This window comes from Struthio camelus, chromosome 3 (assembly GCF_040807025.1).
Source record: "Struthio camelus isolate bStrCam1 chromosome 3, bStrCam1.hap1, whole genome shotgun sequence".
NCBI lineage: Eukaryota > Metazoa > Chordata > Aves > Struthioniformes > Struthionidae > Struthio > Struthio camelus.
In genome coordinates, this window is record NC_090944.1 from 71,053,251 (window position 1) to 71,074,760 (window position 21,510).

At 40.6% G+C, this 21,510-nt stretch overlaps 1 long non-coding RNA gene across 2 annotated transcripts in view; it reads right to left on the bottom strand.

Moving 5' to 3' along the window:
- LOC104153111 (uncharacterized) overlaps positions 1-16,948 on the bottom strand; it is a 50,812-nt gene extending 33,864 nt beyond the window's left edge. For both annotated transcript variants that reach the window (XR_696146.2, XR_696148.2), the window contains exon 1: positions 16,588-16,948. This is a non-coding gene — a long non-coding RNA (uncharacterized lncRNA). The remainder of the gene's footprint in view (positions 1-16,587) is intronic.
- Positions 16,949-21,510: the final 4,562 nt, after the last annotated feature.

Sequence of the window (21,510 nt, forward strand, 5' to 3'; positions counted from 1 at the left end):
GTCATTCAAGTCATATCACACAGAAGTCTGTCCCAATACTAATTCTATTGCACATCTTTAACAATGACTTGGGTGATGGGTTAGTGTATAGGTCATACCAAGATGAGAAGAACGGCATACATATGGAAGACAGGATTAGCATTTAACATGAACAATTGGAAGAACAGTCTAACAATGATAAAACCAAAATCAAAAGTACAAAGGACCATGCTAAGAAGCAAAACTCAAAGGAGCCCATACTAAATGGGGAATAGTTAAGCTATGTTCTAGTACTGAGGTTTATTGTGGCTCAAAAACTAAAAAGAGTCCAAAGACATACTGCTGCAGAAAAGGCTCTTCTGAAAACTTACCAGCATCGCTTTTACCTCCCCTCACATATCAGGGTAGTGACCGTGGTTCTTCTTCCACTCTTTCCCACCTGTTATTCATTCTACAATCCATTCTGCAGCCACATCTGAGTTTTCTCTTTTCCCAGACAATGCTCAATTGTTTCTCTAGAGGTCTTCCTTCTAGAGGAATTCCTTCTCAAAGGGTTGTAGGGAAACCCAGACCTACCAATTCCTTCCAATCATAGCAAGAATTTTTCCAGGAACTTATACAAGTTGGGCTTTCTGCAAGACTCCTACTATTTCCTTAGACTGCCTCCCATTCAGCCTCTTCTTGAGAATGCTAGTTCTCTTCCATTTGCGTGGGACTAGTCCAGTTACCAAGGTATTCCTCCTCTTTCTGAGGCGTCTCTGAAGACAAATGCGCTCTTTTATCTGGGTGTAAGCAATGGAACAACAATTTAAGTGCTTCTAGCAGCTCCTTAGTATCCAGGCCACTTCCTTCTTGTGGGATCAACCTGCCCGTTCTCTTTCTTAGCCAGACTTCTATTACTGGGCTTGTCCCTTCTGAAGGCCAACACTTACCAGATGTAGCAGGTGAAACTAAATGAACACTTTTGGCCAAACAGAGACCTATATTAGCAAAAAACATTGTAAGATAGAAAGAATGACTGTACTCTGCACAATGCTGCAGGCTGCCAGCTGGAGTTTGAGTACTTCATTCTCAGAAAGATATGGAGAGTCTGGGCAGAATTCAGAGAAGAAAATCACAGCTATAAAAAGTTTGCAAACATGAGGTATACAGACAGGGCAAAAGAACTGGCTTTTCTGAAAATGGAACGAAAGCAGATATAAAGCAGACTACAGAGTTACAGAGTCTGTCAAAAGGGGATGGTCATAGACTGTTGTTGAAAGGTAGAACAATAATTGGCAGTAAGGAAAATTTAGGGTAGCTATTAGGAAAGTCTCACTACACCACTCTCTACATGGTAACCAGAGAGGGCAATAACTCAGGTGGTTATTGGATCCTCTCTATTAGAGCATTTTGAGAACGGGCTATTTTGACATGTTAGGACACATGTTCCCAAGCCTCTCCCAGAGGAGGGGTACTGGCTAGATAGTTTCTTGAGAGCAATTCCAGCTCTGTATTTCTTTTATTTCATAATATAACTCCCAAACGCTGACAACCATGATTAGGGTGAGAATTGTAGTTGTTTAGAGATTGTACCAAAGTGAACATCAGAGTGCAGTGTCTTTGAGTGACAATGTCCATGCAGTCTTGGGGAAGGAAAAGATAAGGGAAGAAACATTTTTGGGCAGAGAAAATAAACAATTCACCAAGGAAAAAGAGCATACATTTAATGGAGCAAGTTAACACACAAACTAAATGTCTTCCTCTTCCCTTCCACACAAACAAACTAGGAATTTATAAACAGGAAAGAGTACTCCATATTCACTGAGACAACAAGCCAAGAACAAGGTAGTAGTATTACCTTTTAAGAGCGTTTTAAAATAAGCCTAGTTTTTCCAAGTAAAATTCCTTTATAAAGTGTGCTGCTGGCCTGAAAGCTTGTCAGTACACTGTGACCTTTTATAAAGGTACAGCAAATTACCTCAATTAAGTCTTTTTTAGCCTGACAGTGCTGACTTGCTTTTGTTAAACCCAATCACTGCTGACTGGGAACATGCTGTTTACCTAAATGTCCTTAAGTTATACTGGAATACTGCTTATATCTGAGCAGGAGTAGTCCACCTGCATTAGTTTTAGTGTTACTTCTAGTAAAGACAAATTGTGTCCAGAGCAGTGTAGATAGAGTACTTAAAACTTGCTTTAGCAATTAACTCTGACAGCTTTGGTAACTAGTGTTTAAACTTGGTTTTCTTACTCCCAGCAAGCAGAGCTGGCTTAATGCAAGCAGCATATATATTCCTCACCCTACTACGGCAGGTTATTGGCACCATTCTCTTTCCCCTTCTTCACCTGAGCTGGTAGTGAACACATCCAAGCTCTGTTACTATCTGGAGAAATAAATTATTTCTGAGAAACAGGCCTCAGTTTAGCAATCAAACATCAGAAGGACCTTTCTTTGCTTAGAATTGCAACTTCCCAACAGCCAACATCATTGCCATCATCTCAGGCTTCCTCTCAGGCCTGAGTCACCAAGACTTCTACTCTTTCTCCTTGGATTACCTTCTGTCTTCACTTCTTTCTTTGTCCTCACACACGCAGACAGTCCCATCAAACTACATCAATTCCTTTCATTTGTGTCCCAGAGAAAACCCCTCATACCTCCTGGTCAATGCCCCATCCCACCTGTTCCACAATGATGTGTGATATGACAAATGTTTCTTCATTGTTTAGCTATTACCACATAGACAGAAGATACATTGTCTCCATCACTCTGATTACAAGGAATTCATCTCTGAGTCTGACCAGCTTCAGAGAAATCTGCCTGCCCACTGCAGGTTTTCTGTGTACCTTGCATCATGGGGACCTCAGGAAATGCTTAGAAAATAAAGAAGCTGTTTCCTTGCTGTGAATTTTTTTTAACACAAGATAAAATCCTAATTCCACAGCTGAAAAATGGGAATTCCTAATCCCTGCATTCCCAGGAGCTGTTGAAGTCCCTAACACATCTAGGACAGCGCTTTACAGAGTGCTTTGGGAACCCTTAGACAGAAAGCCCTATTACAACTTCAAATGCTGGTATTATGACTCTCTGCCAAATGCACAAATAAGGACTGCAGAAATGTAAGAACACATCTCTGATGTTATTGCTTGTAACCCATTATTTGAGTACCCCTGAGTGCAGTGTGCTTCTTCAGATCTACTGATTGAAGAAGATTGCTAGATAATAAATGCTGTTGGAAGCCATTGAAAAATCAGCAGGTTGCTGTCACACGACTAACTGTAAGTGAAGACAGATAATGCTACCAGGAGAAAAACAGCAAGAATGGAAGAAACAGTGTGTGAGAGAGAGATCACTGCAGGTGATGGTGGAAGAAAATGAATCAGAGAACTTAAATGTGTATTTTTTGCTAATTTCTCCTTTGCCTTTCAGTATACAAGAGAAGACACATGCTGTAACATAATTTTGATGATTGTAGATCTGCAGATGCCATGTTGTTTCTGCTGCTGTAAACAGTAAGACTGTCCAGACACTCAAGACTGATAAATCAGTCTTCAGATCCATGCATGCACATACACATACACAGAAAATATCACCAGGTAGGCTAGGCTATGGATTTGCAACTACTTGTGGTTACTACTCAGGCATATGCTCACTAGAAGAGGGATTAGCCACTACCTGTTGACAGGGCTGGTAAAAGTTTGCACATGAGAACATACCCACAGAGTAGCCAAAGTACTAATAGTTCATACCCTTGCTTACTTCACATGCTGATATCTTCAATGCATAAGAACTGAAGCTTATTTGATAGCACACTGTGATTTAGAGTCCTCTGTATGTTTAGCACATTAAACGTGCCTGCAACTCTTCATGCCCATCCCATTTGTTTGATCTTTGTGACATCTGTGACCTCTGTTTCTCTGAAGAGTCAAAGTACTCAATGTATTCTTAAAATAAAGATCAGATGTCCTTAACAGGGTACACCCTGACCAAGCTACTGCAGCGAAGCTAAATGAATTCCTTTTATAAGTATTCACTGTAGAAGAAACTGGGGAGATTCCCATGCTGGAAGAGAAGAGGTGGAGAAGAAGAGGTCAGCAGGTGTCTGAAATTTTAAGCAGCTGTAGAAGAAGTTATTGAACAAACTGAAATGAACACTAGCACACCTCCAGTATTCCCCTAGGAGTCCATCACTCAATAGTTGAGGTACCAACAGTAGCGCATAACTGTTTATTTAAAACTGCCTTGGTACCTCAGAACTGGATGGTGCAAAAAGGACACCAATTTTTAAGAGATACCTTGGAAATTCTAGGATAAAGAACTGGTAAATCTGAAGGCTGTGAGAGGGAAATTGGTAGAAACAATAATGAAAGAAATAAAAGGATAGGATTATGCACTTCCTGGATGAATATAATCTGATTTGGAAGAGCCAACCATCATGGCTTCTGTAAGGGGAATACTATCTTACAAACTTTTAAAGAGATCAAAAAAGCATGATTAGGGGGCTGACCTGCTAGAAAGCAGCTGTGCAGGAAAGGATCTGGGAGTCCTGGTGGACAACAAGTTAAGCAGGAGCCAGCAGTGTGTCCTTGTGGCCAAGAAGGCCAGTGGGATCCTGGGGTGCATGAGGCAGAGTGTTGCCAGCAGGTGGAGGGAGGTGATCCTGCCCCTCTCCTCAGCCCTGGGGAGGCCTCCCCTGGAGTACAGTGTCCAGTTCTGGGCTCCCCAGTACAAGAGAGACATGGCCCTACTGGAGAGAGTCCAGCGGAGGGCTACCAAGATGATGAGGGGACTGCAGCATCTCTGCTATGAGGAAAGGCTGAGAGAGCTGGGCCTGTTCAGCCTGGAGAAGAGAAGACTGAGGGCGGATCTGATCAGTATGTAAAAGTATCTGAAGGGAGGATATCAAGAGGATGAGGCCAATCTCTTCTCCGTGGTGCCCAGCAACAGGACAAGAGGCAATGGGCACTGAAACTGAACCACAGGCAGTTCCACCTGAACCTGAGAAAAAACTTCTTCACTGTGAGGGTGCCTGAGCATTGGAACAGGTTGCCCAGAGAGGTAGTGGAGTCTCCTTCCCTGGAGATATTCAAAAGCCAACTGGACACAATCTGGGGTAATGTGCTCTGGAGGACCCTGCTTGAGCAGGGGAGTTGGACTGGATGATCTCCAGAGGTCCCTTCCAACCTCAACCATTCTGTGATTCTGTGATGATAAGGACAGGACAATCTTTGTAGTTTCTTCTTGAACTGCACGTTAGTGTTTCTCAGTTTCTGGCTTGGTAACATTAAGAAATCATGAAAGGAATGAAAAAGAACCAAACTAGGGGTAGACTGCAATTATTTAGTCAAAATATTTTTTTTCTCCAGAAAATTGTTATTTGTCAGATCCAACTGCAATTCAGTGAAAGGTTTTCACAATGGGTTTTGAAGCCCAAGCTGAGTTGCTGGTCAAACCCAAAATGCTTCACCACCTTATCACGAATGAATGCTCTTACCACTATTGGGTGAATGCTTAATTCTACTCTAAAATTTAATGTTAAAAAGAGGACAAAGGGAGCGTTTTTGAGCTCAGATTTTACAACATAAGAAAACTCTGTCCTCACCCTCCCCTAATCTTCAGTCATTAAATATTTATTGCAATTTAAAGATATCTCATTTCCCCTCACTGTCATCCTTCAGGAGCTACTATTCAATCCACCTGTTGAAGAACACATGCAAATCAACTGTGTAGCCTTGCCCTCACTACAGACACATTTGCTAACCTTTTATTGATCAGCTCTTACAGGGCATACCAAAATTGTCCATATAAATAGGGCCCACAATCAGAATCAGAAAAGGCAAAGGAAAACTGATCATCAGATTTGATGATGCTGATCATCAAATCAGCAATACCTTTTTCAGAGAGGAAAATTTGTCTGAACTATTTTCCCTTCTTTCTAGTCTATCAGTTTGCATCTCCTCATGGTACTGCCATAGGTCTATGCGCTTAAAACATTCATGCTAGAGAAGCTGATGCCTACAGGGCAGTTTTCTGACATGGATTGGTTGTGTTTACCTTAACACACTAATTAGTAAAAGACCTTACAGTGCAGACCTCATTTGCAAGAAATTGCAGATGTTAATCTGTAAAAAAAAATGCATAAACTTCCCCAAGGCTTCCCCAATAACTATTTTAAACCATCAAGCAATTCAGGGTTAAAAATTCTTTCCTTGGACTTACATAGTTACAGAAAGGCTCTAATATGTAAATCAGTATTTATTGGTGCCAATGTCAGGGGTAAGCATACGGTTTTCAGGATATGTTACAGTATAAGGAAAAACATGAAGGACTGTCTGCCTTCCTGCTTTCTGGGGAGGCGGGGGAAGAAAAAAAGAGGAAAAAAGATCATTCATGGCAGCAGATGGCTACAGCTCATTACTGAGTAGTAGCATTCCGTGCTGTAGATGTACAGCATGGAAAGTGGAATGATAAATTAATTAGCATTCACCAGGAACGTGCGACGGAGAGTGATATGTGCTCACCCCATTTTATTTCATGTCACATTTAATCAACTGCTAGATAACTGACAAAAATGCGTTAAACTAATCACAGCCTTTGCTAAGACTAGTAGATAAGCTGAAAATTTCTCTCACACAGAGCGAAAATATTTTATTTCCTTATAGACACTGTGACAGAGCTTGTGGCTGTACACACACGCACGCACGCACGCATGCACAAACTCTCTAGCATCACTAACTAACTTACCATAGTATTCACCTCACTGTAAATTATTTTCACACAGGGTTATATTAGTCTTTAATCCAATAAGTTTCTGGTGAAACCAGACCTCATCCTTTTTTTAACCAGCAATTTGTCTCCCTTGAGGTTTGGCTGCAAAGAGGAGGACTCTCTTGTGTTGTAGGGGAGATAACAGGTTGTGAGCAGTCTCTTCAACAGGGAGGGGTCATGCACAAACTGCTGCATGCAGTTCGCAGTTCAGTTTGTTATTAGGGCATGTGAGCAGTTTAGCTTACTTCTTCACAGGGAAAACTACATAAAATGCTTGTCACAGTTTTAATAAATAACTGTAAAAGATGTAGGTTACAGACAATACTGACATAGACATTTTGATCTGGATTTGGGTTTTCTGTAACTATTAGTTCTGTGAAAACCTGTATTTCAAGTGTTCTTTTCAAGGATGTCAATTAAGGACCTTGAAACTGAAATACGGAAAATCCTCAGCCATTTTTGAAAAGCAGCTGAGGAATCATAGCCAACATCACTGTTATGGCATGCAAGTAAGCACAGATGGCTAACAGGTCTTAAAAAAGCACCCTGATATGAGAGATGTTGCTTTTTCACCTTGCAGAGATGTGCTACAATTTCAATAATAGATACACATCTGCAGATATATAGGCACTGAATAAAAGGCAGCTTTTACATCAGTGCCACCCAGCGTAGCCTGTGCAGGGGAAGAAAAGCTGTGATGCTGGCAGCCTTCCCCACCAGCCACATTGCCTTTCCAACTGTGGCGTGCCCAGCTCTGCTTTACTTCAGCCTCTTGAGCTAGCAGAGCGCCCCAGCTGGCTCTCCATCCTCTTTTGTTGAGGGGACTGTGGTTAAACTGAGACTGAAAATGTCTGAGGTATGATGAGGTATCAGAGATGTTGCAAAGGAATATCAAGACGTATTAACCAACCAAGAGGCAAGGAACAGCATAACGCATTTGAAATTAGGCAGGATAAAAAAGTTAGCTAAATGTTTATAAACCTTTAAACTGCAGCTCCAGCATCAGCTACAAAACGGGTTACCAGATCAATGTTGAATCTGGCCCAGTTTCTGGAAGTACACTTCAGTAAGCATCTTATTTTGTTCATTACAAGGTGAAGAATGATCTGTTAATGACAAAATACTCATACCATAAAGCCCCTGGTGATGGCAGTTCACTGTAAGAAAGACAAACAGCACAGCGGTACTACTGCACAATTATTCCCTGTGCAACCTTGCTCTGCCTTTCTGTGATATCAGAGCAGCACATCCTTTTTTACCACTGCTTTAACTGCACCTTCTTAATATTGCACTGATTTTCTTTTTACTGATTAGGAAGGAGAACACACCAGGAGACAGCTGCGAGCCATCTCAGAGGGGCTGGAAAGGCACTAGACTTGTTTGGTAGTATCCAGTTTGTTTGGAAGGGTTTATCCAAAAAAAAAAATCCATTCAGAACAGTGCTGCTTGAAGTCTTATGCACAGAGTATTAATCATATAGTTTCTAAAGATCAATGATCTGCTAACAGAAATGGGATTCAGCTGTATGAAGTGACTGTTCAGGCCTGGGTTATGAAAGCTACTGGTGAACTGATCAGTGCACTGGAAGTGGTGAAGTTGTTTACAGAGCAGTGATCAAGAATCAGTCTGATTAAAGATGAACAGTGGGCAACTCTAACAAGAAAACACACACACACACACACGCGCGCACACACACGTTTACTAGAAGTAGGTTAATTTCCAAAAGCTTGTGAAAATTTATTACCATAATAAAATATGTCACCTACTATGCCTCAACTTTTTTTTGAATTTAAGAGTTACTAGGGAGAACAACCAATGTGATTTCCTAAGCCTTATTTTCTTAGGGAGAAGACCAAAAGAGCAAAAAGAATAGAATTGCAGTTATCAGCTTATTTCATCGTGTAAAACGCTGTGGTCAAGGGACCATGAAGATTTTTTTTTCCTCTGTTCTCTTGAAATTGTACTAGAGACAAGAGAGATCTTCTCAACAGTAGAGCCCATATCTAGATATTTTTAACTATAACATATTGGAAGTATTACTGTTCAATAAATATTTTTATTTATACTTGGAAAGAAGGCTGATACACTGGTACCACTGCCAGATGTGGAACAATGATGTGATTAATAACAGGTGACTAGTAATTAAGCAGAAATTTAAATAACCTGCACTGACCAGAATCCCTTTGAAAATCAGGAAGCCTGAAAGAAGGCTGAAAGTTAACCAAGCAGGTCTTTATTTCACTGATGTTAATTTTCCATAAATCTTAAGTATAATATCCAGGAGATTAGAAACCCATTATTGTCATACCAATGTTCAAATGATCTGGCCTAGTTAGAGGTAAGAAAAATAAACCCAAGGCAGGATAAATGCAAAGATTTTTCAAACAGATAAAGAATTGGAATATAAATAAGCTGCTTAGCATAGCTTATGCAAAATAGCTATTACTTTTTTTAATGAGATTACAGGTTTGTTTGATAAAGGCAACCACAGCTTCAATATACTTAGATTTTCTAAGGCACTTGCATTAATAACACACAATGTGCTCATTAGAAAGTAATCACTTTTCTGTATCAACAGAGCACATGAGAAATGAATTGGGAATTACTGCAGAGATCTTAAAGTCATATCCATGGGGATTCACTGCACACAGGGCTTCTAAGCTATGGTTAGACTTCTGGGAGCAGAGCTCTTTTAATCTACCGCTCACTTTGGGGAAAGAGACCCTTCCTAAAGGGGCTCATTACCACCTCTGTATGACTTAACAAACCGTGCCAGCATCCCCTTTTGTGTGTCCACACATTAAATCAGATCAGAAAACTGATCCAGCTTAGAAATATTCTAGTTGCCACCTTTCCCTCAAAGGTCTCAAATAGTTGATGCAGCTTTCTCAGCTGGATCAGTTGCTTGCACCTATTCATCCTGCTTGTACTAGAAATGCAAAAAAGTAGAAAGTAGACAAAGCAGGAAGAAAAAAAAGGAGAAATTCATAATAAGGTCACCGCTCCTAGAATGTGCAGATGATCAAAGGCTTGGTGGTAGGCAATAAGGAGAACAAAGCATTTATGCTGTGTGAACTGGATCATTTGTGAAAATCTGGGCTTATTACAAGAAAAAAAGCATTGCAACATCTCCAAAGCAGCATTTTACATCTAGGAATAAGGATAAAGGCAAACAAGACTTCCCTACAGACTGGAGGACTGGGTCTTGGAAAAGTACAATCCTGAAGAGGACCAAGATCCTGAGCAGGTAGGCAACTCAGCAATTGCTGCTGAAGTGCTTCAGCAATGATGGCTAGTAAGGCCTTCTGATGAGTGAACAGCAGACTAGCAAGCAGGAATAAAGATGCAGTTATGTTTATGAGTAGCCCTGGTGACAGTTACTATATTGCAGCATTCGGAGTGCCCCCATTTCAAAAGGAGTCCTTATAAATTGGAGAGCTTACAGAAAAAGCTGCAAGGATGCTTCAAGGACTGAGGAGGTGAAAATCCTAATGTAAAGAATTTAAAGATCAACCTGTGTAATTTAACAGAGTAGAGATTGAAAAGTGACCTGATTACAGGGCATAAGTATTTACACAGGGAAAAATATCAGGTCCCAAAAGCCTCTCTAATCCACTGAAGAATGGGTAATAACAACCAGCAGCTGTAAGCCAAAGCATGGCAAATTCTAAATTAGACAGGAGGCAGGCGTTTTAAATCATGAACAAGTTATGGAAAGAGACAGAGGAAACATCTCTTGATGGTTTCAAAACAAGGCTAGATACTTTTTGGGAAAACAAACCTTAAACAATCTCCCAGACTCTACAAAGGAAATGGAAGGAAATAAAATTGCCCATAATAATGAGGATATCAAAGTAGCTGAACTAATAGCCTTTACTGACTTTATGCTGAACATGGAAGGGTTTTGGTGTTCCAGCAAGAAGATCCAGGAGAAATAAAGTAACTTATTTAGCATTTAAATTTAATAAAATTAATATACTGCTCAGGAAACCTTCTTGCTCAATAGCTCAGGAAACTAAAGCCCTTCTGCCATTCAAAGGCATCTGTCTCCCGCACAGTGGCCCCAGCTTACCCAGGCTCCCAGAAATATCCTGTCCCAGCAGGGCTCCTCACTCAGAGAGAAAGAGGAGCCCACATCTGACCCAGTGACCTGCTGCTGACAGGCTCCGTTGATATTAAGCCCTGAACCAACCAGCTTCTCTTCCCACCATAACTACAGAATTTTTTTTTTTTAAAAAAAGAAGCCAAATGGATGTAGCCACGTTTCAGTCTTGCAGCAATCTTATTAGAGAGTTTTCCCTGAGAAGGAGCAGTCCCAAGAGTGTCAGTTCACCAGCTATTTGGCTGACATATGCTTTGGCAATGTGCCCTTGTGGGACATTTTCATTTCGGTTACTGCCCAAAACGCCCTCAAACACCTGCAACAACTAGTTTCTTTTCTTTACTATGGTCGAGTCTTCACAGGCAAATCTTACTCCTTCTCAGGTCCAATAGGTATGTCATTGCCTTTATTGACACCTAATAAAAAGTCATCCAGAAATTTTAAAAGAAAGTTTTCCTTTGGAAAATGTGATCAAATCAAAATATTCTACAAGAATGTGTTGATTTAGGCCAAAAAAAAAAAAAGGAAAAGGAAAACTGATGAGAGGTTATGAAAGAAATTTCTTTCAACAGGGTAGACGTTCATCAATTCTACTGTAATTTGGCTAGTTTTGGAAATGAAAGTCATTTAAAGTTTGTATGAATTCCTTTATGTTCATATTTTATGAAAGTAATCACAGTGATAGAACTGAAATATGAGCTTTGGTACCTATAAAATTAATGTTCCCTAAATTCCATTTCACAGAAAATTAAGTTTTTACTTCTGATTCAGGCCAAAAGGAACATTTTGAAATGGCAGGGTTTCCCATGAACCATAAACTGAGCTTTTACCAGGTCTGGCCTGTACCACAGGACTGGCAACACCAGCAGGGTGACAAGCAATCAGTTGCTTGGTCTCGGCTCATGAGAAGTCAGTGACATTTCAGCAAAGCTCATGAATCGATTTATTTTCCAAAATACACTCAAGCGTCACAGATCACCTTGGAAACCATATGTTCCCGCACAACTAAACCATGTCTGGCCCAAATCTTCCAATTTTCTTTTGACTCTGATAGAAGTGTGATCACACAGCAAAGGCACATGTAGCATCATCCACTTCAGATGGATTTGCGTGGATGCTGAAACCCTGCTTTTTGAAACAACAGTGCAACTGCAGTTACAGAGCTCCCCCCAGCTTTACGAACACCTGCCACTCACTTCAGACAATGAACCTGAGGTCAGTGCAACTGTGAAAGGAAATGTTTAATTTTACAAAGAGAGGCTTACTGCGCATTAGCTGAACAGAGGCAGTGGACAGGAGAGCTGTTAATATTACTCATGTGACCTTGTCCCTTCATACATAGTCTGTCAGATTGTTTGCAATTACCTAGTCTGACCCACTGCTAAACTGGCTTACCCAAATTCACTCTGGTTTGGGCTGTATCTCTCAGAAAAGTCATCCTGTCTCAGATTTTCAAATTGCTAGGGACTCAGATTCTCCTACAGTCCTAAGCAGAAAATGTATTGCCTTCATTGTTTAAAAGGAAAAAAAAGTTAACCTTGCTTCCACCTGCATTTGACCTGCTTCAACATGGAAAACTTGTTTCACATCTGCTGCACTGAACAGCCATTAGCAAAGTTTTGTTCCTCGTGTAGGTACTATGATCAGAGATATCATCTGTCATTTGACAAACAGATTGTACAAATGTGGAGGATGGAGAATGTTCTTATTCTTCTAGGCAGAAACTACCCAGTCAAAAGCTGTCTGCTTTACAAGCCATCATCTGTCTCTCCCCAGAACAATCAGATGTGACAAGCACAGTAACTACATACTTGATCATCATCTGTGCCGCATGTTTGATAGAAAAGAATTTCTCGAGTGCACATGGAAAACCAATTAAAAAATCCAAAAGACTGTTTTGCCCTTGTACTTAGGTATTTAGCTCCCATTAACTTCACCGTGAGCCATGGAGATGTATCAAAGAAAGAGAAGTACTCCCCGACTCTTTCTGTAATGCCACAGAGCTTGGAATTCTGTCACAGGTTTCACTCATTCAAACAGAACTTTTTGGTTGCGCATGATTTTTTTTTTCGTTTTAAGAACATCAGTTAGGAAGTACTTTTTAAAAAGATCCAGAAAAGTGTTCATCAAAACATTACAAGATCGCTTTGCATGCTGGAACACTAACATTCATCACAGTCTAAAATAATGAATTAATTTTGTATGGATATAAAAATTTTAAGGAGTTTATTGATCACAGCTGACAGGTATCTGTACAAGGAAGGAATTTTATGGTGACAGATGGGCCTATAATAATACTAATATCCTAACCACCTGGCTTTTTTAGTCCATGCTTTTCATCAGTACATCATAAAGCACATTACAAATGAGGTCAAGCGTCTAGCGGGAAAAGGCAGAATGAGACCTAATGGTTAGAAACTGAGGCCAAAGAAATATAAACAAGAAAGAAGGCACACTCGATTTGTCCTTCTATTAAACACAAAAGCAAGATGATTAACAAAATGGGGAATTTGCCTGCGAGTGCAAACTTCTCCATCGCTTGTCACAATAGGAGGATCTCATACCAAATAGTTCAAAGAAAATTACAAACTTACTAAAATGCTTACTAGGTGAGGTTCTTTGCCTTTGGAAACAGTAATACTTCCTTGCCTTGAAAATCTGCAAACCTACTGTACTTTTCATTATCTCCAGCCTACCCATCTACCCAGTTAGTCAGACAAATCTTGTACATCTTCTGGATGTCAAGAGAGAATTGCTCTCCTAATGGTAGTTTGCACTTCTTTTCCATGTCATAGCAAGCAGCTGAACCCCTAAAACCACCATGCTGAATGTTACTTGATGTCTTTGTCATGGAATGAACAGGGCCCACTCTGTTAGAGAACTATTAACCAATTTATTAACCAGCAACGGTATTCAACAGGTTTCGGAGGTCAGTATAGGAGCTGAGCAACTGCACTGTGGGTTCATCAGCAAAATATACCCCAATCCTCCCCCACTACATGCTATCACTCACACAGACTTGGGAGAGGGCTCTCAACCGTGAGGAGTTGCCTCAGGCAGGTCCTGTCCCGAGGGAAGCGTTCTTCCCCCGCAGACCCGCTGCTCCCAAGGAGAACCTGGCTCAAACTCAGAAAGCCCAGGGCTAGTTTTATACTCTAAGTTGAATTTGGGTGCGGTCAGCAATGTTTTGAGCTGGAAGGACCCCAGTAACAGGTGATGTAACGGCTCTTGAGAATGTTCTGGGCTTTCAACTCTGCCTTCTCAGCACTGTGTTGGTGGGAAGAAGACATGGTGTACCTGCCAGCGAGGATGTACACTGGAGGTGGGGGTCGTCTAGTCGACCCAATGATCCAGGTCTCACTGGGGTTCAATGTGCACTTACCGCAGCCTTCATTAGGAGGATTTGATAGGAGAAAGACTGGATGTTCAGGCAGACTGACCATATTTCTAACAAGGGGAAGTATGTCTATGCTGGAATTCAAGCACTCAGGCAGGTCAATCAGGGAAATTCTGCATCGCCCCCAAATCAACTCGGTGTACCCTGTGTGCATTAACAGTTTCAAGATGACACTTAAGGATGACAACAGTTTTCAAGACCTGACACTTTTAGAAATCTGATGGTGTAGGAGGATACTGAAAGGGTAATCTTCTGTTTAAACCACTCTAGACACAGTTCTGCTGTAGACTGGCAGCCAGATCAGAAAAATTGAACAGCATGAACACCTCAAACCCAGTTACTTACTTGAGTGTTTGAAAGGTACTTGAATTCCTTGGCAAGCCTGGCCCCAAAATCACATATTTGCAGAAAATGTTGGTGCTACAATATCCATTGTCTCTCTTGCTGTCTCGGTGCTTCAAACTGAAAACTCTCAAGAACAGATAGTACATATTTCCTAAAAGGCGCACCTTGTATGTATGAAAGGGTTTTCATCTTGAGTAAAGCACTTTACATCTATTGTAAAATAAAAAATAACATTTCCAGAAAATGGATGCTTATGATCCAGATTGGCCTGCACAACATTAGCAGACGAAAGAAACCATAATGCTGAAAACATAGCAGCATTTCATATGGAGCCCAACCCAGCTCATCTTATCCAAAGGTTTCAAGTCCTAGATTACTTCACTATGCACTTTTAAACTTTGTGGTTGAGTGACTTTGCAGCTGAACTCCAGTCCTATTAGGAATCATAGGCCTATACAAACAAACCAAAGTCCAAAAAGTGATAATGGTCTGAGCAAAGGGCAGAATGTGGATGCAGAAAAAAGGAAGAAAGATAAAATAAGCTCCACGTTTAGAGATCTGAAGGAACTTATTCAGCAGGGCTGTTGCAGAGAAAACTGAGCATGAGTTACCTACTCTCAGTGTTTGTGAAGGAGCTACCTGGCTGCCTTCTCTTTGCTGGGATTTTTTTGCCTGTGACTTTACTTCTCCTGCTGCTAATTGCCTACTTCAGGATCAAATTATTAGAAGGTAGGTCAGGACTCAGGGGCAATGAGTGGGTAGAAAGACGGAACTTTGTGTTTAACAGACTGCTGTTAGGCTTGAGCCAATAACTAAACTGAACAGAATTATGATCATAAACCATTTTCTCAAGTTGTGCTGCATTTTAACGTACTTTTCAAAGAGAAGATGCTCTATAAAAAATGTTTAGCTTGAACCCTCACTTAAAACTCCATGGTTTTACTGACTGTGCAGCATTCATTATGGAAGGGCAACCAAACTGAAAAAAAATTGAGTAGCTAAAGTGCCGATCATTTTCCTCTGTGCTTTCACTGCGTGAGTGTGACAGTTAACAGCAATTGCACCCTAAAACTAGTTGGTTATTGAGTATGTCTGTCTTTTATCAAAGGTATATTTATTTGCTTTTACTTGGATTTAAATGTATGTTTGGCACATTGCCTTTTCGATTTTAAAGGCAGCTTATATTCACATCAAAATCTATCTTCAGAATAAAAAAAAAATCCATCCAATTTCAGATATCTTAATACACGGTGAGTGCAACGCACTTAGATACAGAAAAGACACTGAGATACAGCTTTAGCAGGCAGGGAATTCCTTTCAGAAGGGAAACCCCTGTATGTCAGACCATGCTGTTTTCATGGGATGATCTTCATGTCTTCTGGATTTGAGTCTAGCTGCAGCTTGAATCTCAGGTGTAGCGGCAGACTCATGCATGTGCTGCTCTCATTTTAGGTTTCCAGCCTTAAACCCTCAAACAAAAACTGCTAACCTCTGCCCCAGGGCACACGCAGATCAAAGTTCTTAACTTTTTTGGGGGGACTGGGAGTGGAGAAAATGATCTTCACAGAAAACAGAAGATATATCCCCGTTATCTCTGATGATATAGGGATCTGGAAGATGTGGATTAATTCAAAATACAAACACTGAGACAAAGTAATAATACCAAATATCAGAAATGAAAGGGCTAGACTGGCCAGTGAACAACAGCCAAGCCCATCATGACCAGCCCCAACTCTTCTAAGCCGAGAGTGCCATGAAGAGCAACACGGTAAGAGAGACTATTCCAGCACTCACTAAAACTATCCAGTTTTCTCTGAACATAAGTGAATGAAAACAGTTGTACGCATAACATGGTCCTGAAAAGAACACCTCATGACAAAATGCTCAAAATACCTAGCTTTTGAATTTTTATGCCTGGCCCTATCTCACTTCTGTCAGAAAGCTTTGCTCTAACTGCTTTTGACTTCACATATATCTAAGGACATTGTCAGAAACACTGCTACCAGTCATGCATACCTGAATGACTGAACATAGCCAGCCCTTCCAAGATCCTTTCTCGTAGACATGAGGTTAAGCTTGTTCCTGAAATTAGCCGCCTTTTGAACTTCTTCTCTATGAGAAGAAGCTTCTCTATTGGAGAAGCTACGATGATATCCTAGATTGCCTCTGTAAAACCAGATGCCTCTTGGTACATCTTGATTAGACTCCTGTGTGGGCCAACAATGCGTAATGCAGGTATTACAGGTTTCAGCTTCAATAGCCCACCCGTGATCTTAAAAGCAGAGAGTTGGCTAAGGCAGGCAGAAGAAAAATCCTGACCACGGGGTCTGCAGATGACAAACTGAGACCTTCACCCAGCGCTGACCCAAGGCTAATCAGCCCAACAGGGAAAAGGCAGTTTTACTGAACCAATACATGGTTAGAGTTTTATCTTACCTTTGCCTGGATGCCAGATCAAGCACTATAATTTGCATATTCATAAAGTTTGTTCTATCCTGCAGCCTTCTGAAATTCTGAAAATTAGGCAATTTAACATAGTTTTAAATGTAAGAAAGGCCACAGTATCCAGATATGTAGAATTAACTCATTTCCTATTTTACGTAACATCTCCAGGCATCTAGACCTGAGGCTTTAACATGCAGGATGGATGTTTGCTTACAAGCACACACCGCAAGTAAGCTTCAGGCTGCTAAAACTCAAATATTTCCTGTTCAAGATGTACTTTGCAGATGCTGCATTAATCAACTAGGGAAGCCTGTTCTGCATTCCCAGCTCAGCTCTGCCTTCACCCTCCTCTAAGGATAATTTATAACTGCTGACAGTTTTCACACAGTAGCAAACAACAACAAAAAATGATGTGGTGCCAAAACATCATACAATTCAATAAATATCAAAGAGGAGGAAGCCTACGTGTTGATAGTTCCTTCCTGAAAAAGGCTGTCTTGGGAAAATCAGAGCAGGAGGTAAGGTAATTATTGCATTAAACTTGGGATAAAAGCACGGGGGTCTCCCTTTTAGCAAATAATCATCTATGTCCATCTGTCTTAGTTAGACATTAGCTATTACGAAATAACACTGAGGTACTACTGAACTGATTCCTACCTGGCAATTCTCTTGCTTTTCTATTTCAGCTGAGACCTAGCAAAACAGGAAAAGCAGGTGGGTTACAGATCCCAAGAGTTCAGATATTTTGGTAGAGGCTCAGATAATATTTTTGTTAAACCAAAAAAACATATCCAAAAAACCCCAGAGACGTTCGCATTCATGCTATGTGATAAACTGCTGAAACAAACTGGCCTGCTTTGTCTTAAAGCTTCTACATCCTCCTTAGCTGCGTTTTCTGTAGGTCTGTGAATATTACATAAAACCAGATGTTAAAAGGTGCCTCTGCTAAAGCACAGAATTCTTAGTTTTGGATTTGAAATGAGTTTAAGTAATGATTTCCTAAATTTTCCTAGATCAGCAATCAAGGCTTTAAGAGAGAGGGGTGAACAAACCATTTAGCAGAAAAATTTGTCAAAGGAATCTTTTTTCCTGCGGTTTCCCCTTTCATAGCTAAAAAGGATGACTGAGGCGGATCACACGGCTATCCAAAGCCTCAGGGCAAAAATTCAATTTCCAGGCAATAGGTATCCTGGGTGGGAGTCTCAAGAGGAAGTGAGACAAATTCCTGTCTATCTGATGCTTTGGGCATCTCAGCGCCAGCTCTAGCTCCAGGCCTTTCCTTTGCCTGATTTGAGACTGCCGGTCACACCTATCACTGAAGCCTCCAGACAAAACACACAAACCATTCTGCACAGCTCTCCCTGTACGGGCAAGCTAATATCATGTGATCCTGTCAGCCAAGCCAGGTTCAGTTTTAAGACCATCAGGTGAGCCAAATAACTAAGCACAGATAACCCTGAAAACTTACAGCACGCCCTCTCTTACGAAAGCTCAGAAATTCAGTAGGCCTTTGGTGTCTATTTCTTTAGATTTCTTCCAAAAAAAAAAAAATTTGCATTACTTGCATGCCTTGTTTCCTTGTTAGCCAAGCACTTGTCCTTTTTCAACGTGAAGCATGAACATAAACACATAAACATACCAAAAACCATCTCGTTATTGTCCTTCCAAGACCACTTAAAAATAAAACCAAATCAAACAAATCATCAGCCTTTCCTCTGAACAACTAACAACGACAAGGGAAGCTAGTATCCTGTGACAAAGCTTTGTACACTAAATGGGTGGGAATCCCCCCCCGCCCCGTTTCCTCATCCCTCTCCAAATATTCTCCAAGCCTCTGATGACAGTGTCCTGTTTTGAAGATGCAAGGCTGTGGGGCAGAGATCATTCTTCTATTCTGTTTGTATCACAAACAGCACAGGGAGGATCAATCCAGTGATCAAGGCTGTCATGGTACTGCCACAACAAAATAGAATGCTAATTGCCAGTAAAAGGCTAATTGCTCTCCTTGCAATTTTAAAGCATTTTATTCTGATTGAAAGCTGATGGAGGCAGATGAGAATAGAATATTTCTGTTGATGTCAACAGACTTTAGGTGAGTGCTTCAACAGGCAGAGTCATAATCCTTCTTCTCTACTCGGAGGACTTTCTTGTAGAAGCACAAATAAATCGATATTAACTTGCTACTTGTGCACCTTCAATTTAATTTGACCTGCTCTTTCTAATATATGCCAGCTCCTTTTCTGTATGAAAATTCACTACTGGGAAGTACTGCATTCTTACTGAATTTTTTGTTGTTTGGTTTATTTTTCAGTTAATAAGGAACTGGCCATGGTGCACGACCCCAGAAACACCCTCTTGAATTACCATGTCCAATGCCAGAAACTGAGAAGATCTGGAAAAAAAGCGATCAAATGCAAGAACTGAATGACCTTTAAGGGAGTCTCACGCCTCAGGAAGCAAGCTGAAAACCAGCACTCAGCTCTGCAGGTTTAAAAATAACCAGCTGTAGATAAATACCACGGGGAAAACAAAATGCAGAGAATTTAGTGTTGTGCTGTACAAATGAAACAGCTGCTGCCATTCAAAAAGGCCTTGTAACAGTTTTGCTTTCTCACAGGAGGCCGGGTAAGCAGTACTTTGTTGAACTCATTGGACACCAGAGACCTCCTGCAATGTAGTGTATCAGTTTGTTTACATGACACGGGATTTGGGGGGAGGGAAATCACCTTGCTCACTAGCCCTTCACTAGCCTGCTGAGAAGAAAACTCTATAACAAGCTCCCGAGAGAGCTGAGCAGGCACATGCAAGGCAGGCAATCTTATTACACTGAAGATGCAGAAATAGCAAGCTCGTATCAAATACTGACATCTGGGCAACTGAGAAGGGTGATGGAGGGGAAACGGACTTTTAATTAGCTTTTATACTTTGGGAAAGAGCGTAGATCTTCTGAAGTATATATCCCATAGAATTTGGGAACAAAAATATAACAGTGATGATATAAAAGGACTTCTCCCTGCTGTTAGATCATGACTAAATTTCTGAAACCATGAAAAGATACCACCAATATTTTGGAAAACAGTTCTTATTTTTGTCTGAGTACTTTCATTGAATAAATGGATGATTTTTCAAATACCAAACATAGGCATGGAATTTTCTATCATTTTTTCCCATTAGCTGTAAGTGTATAACTTTCAGTGCATTTCACATTGGCTGAGGCAAACTACCTAAAAAAACATAACTCAAATTTTTTGAGTGTACTGTTGCCTTTTGGCTTCTCTGGTTCTTACTCTCAAGTTTAAACCCAAACTGAGCTGAGTGTTACGACTGTCAGCAAGTCAGTTCTTACAAGGAAAAGGAATGAGAAGCGACTGGGATTCCTATCCCTGAATGCTTCCTATCCCTAACTGCTAGCAACCGCTAACTGAGATTACCTTTCATTACAGGTGCTTGTCATTACTCCAGCCTGCAAGAGATTACCTTTCGTTACAGGTGCTTGTCATTACTCTAGCCTGCAAGAGCAGAGTGGATAATGCCATGTCTGACATATTAACTACATTTTTGCACAGTTCAGGTTCTCATAGCCTTTTGAGAACTCCTTTGAATCATTCTGTAAACCCTAATAAGGCCATGACCACAGTTTTAAGAAACACAGTAATTTACCAAAGGCTTTGAGAAGAAAACAAGAGTCAAATGTCAATTACCTTTACTATACGTAGCTGTTCCTCTATCATATTTTAATACTATTCTATTTTTAAAACACTTAGTTCATCATACAGTTCTACATCTATGCAAATAGCATACAATAGGTGGCACTGAACAGACAAAGAGCTAATTATTACTTGGCAGGAGCTACATGGGCGTTTTGTAAAGAAAAAGTAAAGGTTGGGATGCTGAAATACAAGCATCTCTAATGAGATGTCTGACAGTCTCTATTTAGGACTCCTAAATAAATTACCTGACTTTTGAAAGTGCAGAGTACCTTGTAGTTCCACTTGAAATCAGCAAAAAGTACTGGGTGAAGAAAGCCAGACCTTTTTTCAGAAGTGTTTTTGATGTGAATAGCAAAAGTTAAATACATGACAGACACATGGACTTCGACCTCAAAGGCAGCAGTGCCGTAACAGAAACACAGCAAAACATGGAAGAGCAAAGACAGTAAAAACAAGTTTATCCCAGTTGGCAGCCACAGAAATCTATGGTTCAATTGTAGGCTGGAAGTTCACTCAAGAAGCCCATTAACAGTTTCTCTGTGTTTCAAGATGCCCTGTCTGAACTTTATAAGATCGTGCCAGAAGTTCTTTTCAGTAACTTGAAAATGAAAAAGGATTTTCTCCTTCTTATTTCACTCTTCATATAAACTTGTTCTTCACAGTAAGAGCTAAGTGTGCAGTGCTTCTGTTCTTATGAACTTCACACCAAAAACTTTACTGGACAAACAGCAAATGACAAATATGCTGTAATTTAGAGGGCAAAAGCAAAGGAGCACTGCAAAGG